We start from the raw sequence: 6,000 nt of genomic DNA, 5'->3' as shown, positions 1-6,000 counted from the left end.
TAACATTCTCAGTCAAGCTCCTATGTAATGTGAATGATCAGCAAGCAGAGGTGTCTGATTTTTGTCATATTTATTAATGATGTACAATACTACCACGGTACCCTGTGCAAATTATAAGCTGATTAGTTTTCAGCCGTGTCAGCTAGTACTTTGATCCTGACTGAATTGGTATGCTAAGTAAGGAGAAAGTAAATCATTGCTTAGGTAGGAAGCCTGTATCAATACCACATGCTTCTTAGCCAGACAGGAGAGGAACAACACATAGTTCATCTAGGCTGTTTCTAACTAGGCTGTTTCTTGTGCTTGAGCCAGCCCAGCCCGAGCTGGCTCAGGTACACTGAGCACTGTTAGCCTGTGCTACATTAGCATATAGAAAAAATGTCTCCATGCTGCAGAAAACCATGATGGGTATTTGGTAGGTCCAGGCTGAGTCAGTATCAAGTCCAAATGGCAGCAGAGATTGTGCTGCTGGAAATGCGTTGGTTTAACTGGGCTGTGAAGCTGAAGGTCTCCTCACCTTTGTGCACTGCAGACAGCTTCGTCTATAAATTTTGGAGGCTTTGCCAAATCCTGGTTTGTGACCAGTTTGCTCCTTGTAGCTCCACCTGTAGCCAAGCCCCAGCTTCTTAAAATTAATGTGCATGACTGCATGCCATTAAATAGTTGCAATATTTCACCCTCAAAAGGTCATGTTTTATCAGTAGACAGGGCATTTCTGTTGACAGCTTGAATTAGGCGGTGTGTGTATGCACATCTGGGTGTGCATATGTCTGTGATGAAGTGCTGTGAGCAAGTTACAATCATAATGGTGAGCAAAAGTTCAAATTCTCTCTCCATTAGGTCAAAGCAACACTTTGCTTTAATGTTAATTGTAAACTTAACTATAAAAGTGTGACACAGATAACCAGATGAAGAATCAGAACTTGAAGCTAACTATTGTAATTCAATAGTTATTTGAATTATAATACTGTGAAGATACATACCCTGTCTCGTGACAGAAAAGAGAAAGGCTTTAATCGTTTCTATTTAACTGCAATACATCTTACAATTTAACTCTTCTCATTATGGCTTTTACTTCAATGCACTGTACAATATTCTGCTGTGAGAGTCCTGTGCATCTGTGTGTATGAAGTAAGGTGATGGCTTTACAAATATCTCATTCTGGCTGCGTCCTGCAAATCATTGTGCAGGAAGGGAAGAAAGAGGGAGAAGACGAGTTGCATGGGAAATGACAGTAGAGCATAATTTTTTAAAGCACCTTGTCACAGAAGCACAGTTGGGACCATATTGATCACAAAACTCACTACCTTGTAGGAATGATGCAGGATATGCTAAGGCATTGCAAACAACGGGAAATGAAACTGTTCATTATTAGACAAATGGTTTTATTATTCTTTAATGCTTTGTGGAAAACAAATAGAATTTTTGTCAGGGTAGGAAAGGAGTGCAACAGAAAACATACTGAATTCTCATTATCAGATGAGGCCATCATGTTTATTTCTCTTATTTTATATGTTACAGTTTCAGTTTGCTGATACTTTCTTTGCTCAGAGGGCAGACTCAAAATGAATCTGATCGTGCCTGACACCAAGTATGAAAGCCCTTGATATATTTCTTTGCTCTGTTGGGTGCCTATATTGAACAGCATTTTATTTTTTAGTCATCCATGTTATACAGAAGACTCCAGTCTGGCAAAGTTTTACTCAGAAAGCTATACAGGCATGGACTTTAATCAACAGGATTTAAAGTGAGCTTTAAAACAAGTCTTTAATAGTGTAGCCCTAGAGAGTAATGTAAATGGACTTCAGTATATACTTAAATGTATTCCTGAGCTAAAAATATAACTCACATGAGAAATCTCTGAGAAAACCAGTAAGCTCTCAGCTGCAGTTATGTCCTCTGCAAAAGTGGAGTAATGTACTGATAGCATGAGCCTTTCAGGAAATCTGTGATATAATGTTGAAAACAGCTTGCATACAGTGGCCTCCCAAGGGACATGATTCCCTTTGCTGTCAGAGTGAAAGATGTGCTTCCGAGGTTCCGACAACATTGCGGGTGGCACATGAGGATCTGAACAGATATGATGTAGGAGTAGAACACAGAGCAAGGGAGCTTGGCTTTGAGAAGCAGCAGAAAGAAGGGGTATGAAATTTTGCCAGCAGTGGTCCCAGAGCTGCTGTCCCTGACACTTTTAGCCACAACTGCTTTCCAAGCCTCCTTATCAGAAGTTGCTCCCACAGAAGGGAGGAAGGGCGACTGACTTTGCCTTTGGCTTGCTCTCTCCGGTGCCTTGCTGATAAGGCTTGGCTTACTGAGAAGTGGTGGGTGAGGAAGTGGGCAATTAACAGAGGTGTAATTACAAATTTCCTGCTTAGTGGGAACTTGGTGTGTTACTTCCTTAAAAGAACCTGTTGGATCCATCTTGTCTGCAGCAGCTGGAGCAGGAAATCTCTGCTGGAGGTACTCAATTTCCTGGTTCCTGGAAGCTGTATGCATCAGCAGGGGCAGGCAGGGACACAGTGGAGGTCAAAATGAGTATTATATCAACTGATGTCAAGTGGGGTATTGCTTGCCTGACAGCCACATAATCTGTGAAGAAAGCCACACATTTAAGGTTTTGCTGACATGTGTTCTTAGTAACCTCTAAATTTAATTTTAAACTTAAATCTTGAGTTTGAATTTGGTGATTAATGTTCAGGAGCCAATTATTATCCCAGATACTGCATTTTTCACAAAGAGGGAACATCTACATTCCAATACACTGTTTGAGGGACCTAAATGGGATGCCTGCAGGATAGGCTAATAGCAGTCCTTCAGTATATGCATATAGAGACAAGGAAAGAAAATTATGCCTTTTCCAGACAATTTCCACATCATTTCCCATTTCACTGTGACTATGTTGATCCCATCACTTATTCTTCAGTATCATAAACAAGTCATAATGTATTAGTGAAAGCAGTTGCAAAGAGTTCATATAGCTGACAGGAATCCTGAGAAATAGGTTATACAACATTGATCTCCCAGGAGGCCTTAAATAACAATTTAAAATGTATGGGACAGTGATCACTGGGTTTGTTACTGCCGTTTCAGCTTGATATTTTGCAATTTATAGTTTCTTGATAAATTGAAATCCATTCAGCTGGTTCATATTATGTGGGACTATGGAACTGTCTACGTTACAATGAAGGATTAAAGTGAGATGCAAATGACTTGGAGGTGTCTAATGACTTTGCTTAGCAAATTAATGTAGATCTGAAATCATCTCTGCCCCATTAGAAAGAATAAGATGCTACAAAACATCAGCATGCAGACAATAAGTTCAGGGTGCCTCTCCACTCTAAGAGGATATTCCAGCTCCTATTTTCAGGATTTCCCACTTGACTGTTTGAAACTATTGCCTTAGGCTAAAACTTGTATTTGTAAAACAAGGTTTCAGGTTGGTGATATATTATTTTCCAGTCACATTTTTAACATTGAAGAAGGGGGTGGGGGCTGAAAATCAAGTTGTCATTCAATTTGTAATGCTCTGGGAGTATAAAAGGAATATTTGCAGTTTGAAATGTACTTTCCCCTCCTAATTAGTTTTTGGATGCTGGAAACAATCTGATTTTTCTGTTTAAGAATTCCACTGGTACAAGTGGACATACCATGAAACATTCGCAAAATATTTTGGAAGGTTATGCTTTTCAAGACAGCATCTTTGAGATTCCCAAAACTGAACAAGGATTGCTGCCTTGGGAAAAGTTTGCTAAAAACATAAAAGTTGACAGAGTCATTTTGTTTGAAAATCAATCTACTACCTGTAAGTGATAACTTTCTTTCAATGTGAAATACTTCTGGATTTCCTGAATTCAGTAGCTTTTGTGGAATGTAACGAGTGATCTGCCACCATCAAGGGTTTGCAGAGTTCCTCCCTGCAGAAAGGACTCATTCTCTGATCCATGCTATGTAAGGGACCCCAACACTCAACACTGCAGGACTGAATTTTAGGTGTCCCTTTCTGGACACTATCATTTCATTTTGTCCTCCTTTGCTCATCCACTGCGCTGAAAAACTGTTTGGTTGCTTTCCCACAGAAGTCACGTGAAGAAAACCCATCCAGTAGCTGGCAAGCTGTTGGCCATCTTCTGCAGCAGAGCTTTAATTGGCATAGATTTTTATGCTTGGTTATTTTTAATTTAGATCATTTCAGTAACCTGTTTTACAACCTGACTGCACAAACCGGGGTACCAGGACAGCCCTGGAGCAGGGCTGGAAGGACTGGCTGCCCTTCTGGGACCAGAGGGGGCAGCAGGGGGTCTGCTGCCTTCAGACCACAGTACTTAACTAGAGCTAAGATGGAGTATCTTCACTTCCCCAAATCATGTACTGAAGATGTGAGATCTTCAACACCATCCATTTTCTTCTACAGGTCTGGTCCCATGCCACAACTTGGTAATTACAGGTGTAGCTAACAGCAAGTTTTGGCTGCTGTTATTGAGAAAAAGGGTGAAAATGCTGAAAAATTATAGTCTTTTCAAAGCAAGTGCTGTGCTGCTCATATCCAGCCAGTCTTGCCATGATGTTACTGCAGAAATGGTGTATTGTTAGTGACAGCACACTACCCATGAAGCTCCAATGGATTAAAAGCAATGCCTTTGGTGGTTTGCCCATTTAGATATGTAGTTAATAGAAACCTCTCCTCCCTACTTCTGTAATGATTCCTCTGCTTTCCTGCAGTCTCTTTATGTGGTGATGCATTCTTGGCTAGCACCACTCAGAGAAGGATACAGGACTTGGGACAGACGTAAAAGACAAGCCACTAGTAGGACTCTCACATGAAGTGGAAGTTGAGGTCAAGGTCATTTCCCTTCTTCCTGTTTCATCCCCTCCCCAGTGTGAAGGAGGTCACTCCCCCTTCATCTTCTCCATACAATTCATGTCTCTTTAGGCTTTAATCTTACCACTCCTCAGCTGACTCTCTTCCAGGCTGAGGGATTCTTATCTATTCTCTTCTTGAAAGGATGTCGTAGCCTGGCTTTCTGTTTTCTTCTTCCTCCTTGTGTTAGCCAGCTCTCTCACATCACTTCTGAGGTTACTAACATCGCACACAGTCATAAAATTGTGTGTTTGCCCTGAATTCATAAGTGAAATAAGGTCTTTCCTATTCTGCTCTGATAACTTTTCCAATAACTCTGAATATCTGATTTGTCTTTTTTACCCATCATTGTGCTGAGCTGCCTACAAATCCAATATCTCTTCCTGAGTAATAATTGCTAAGATAGAGCTCATCCCTTTACATGTATAATTTGAGTTATTTTCCACACATGTACTCTGCTTCATATTTATTACCACGGAATATCATTTACCATTTTATCACTCAGCCACATAATATCAGTAGATCCTTCTGCAATTATTCACAATCAACCATAGTCTGCAAATGTGGTCACCTCATTCCCATTTATAGCTCAATTCTAAATATGCTGAAGATCACAGATGCATCTGGAACCTCATGGCAATGTTACTGCACTGTGAAAACTGTGCATCTGTACTTATCTTGTAGTACTTTGTTTCCTAGTACTAACTTCACTTTTTAATCTCAGAAGATCAGTTGCAGAAATTTAAAGTGATTTCATATCGAAATGATTGCAGCTCTTTGCCTCCAGTTTGGAAGGCTCAGTCTGGGACTTCTGCTTCTAGGTGTTTTTCTGAATTCCTCTGTAGGTTTTCTGGTATTTGTTTGAAGTTCTGATACTTGTTTGAGATTTCTTCATGATTTCTGCAAAGCTGCAATTTTATAAAGAAACGAAAGTATTTTTGCACTTTCGTGATCCAATGTACAGGTATGGTTTTTACTGGGTTTCTAATTATTATCATTATTATAAGTAGTTCCATGACTTGCAGAAATCATGCAGCCTTTTTTTTGTAGATTCTACTAGGCCTAATAAGGCTTGCCCTTGTTAGTCTTTTTTGTGAGATCACTGGTAAGACTTCCCTCTGCGTAGTAGTTTATCTTTGCAA

The sequence above is a fragment of the Falco biarmicus genome, chromosome 5 (genome assembly GCF_023638135.1).
Source record: "Falco biarmicus isolate bFalBia1 chromosome 5, bFalBia1.pri, whole genome shotgun sequence".
Lineage (NCBI taxonomy): Eukaryota > Metazoa > Chordata > Aves > Falconiformes > Falconidae > Falco > Falco biarmicus.
This window is presented reverse-complemented; position numbering follows the sequence as displayed.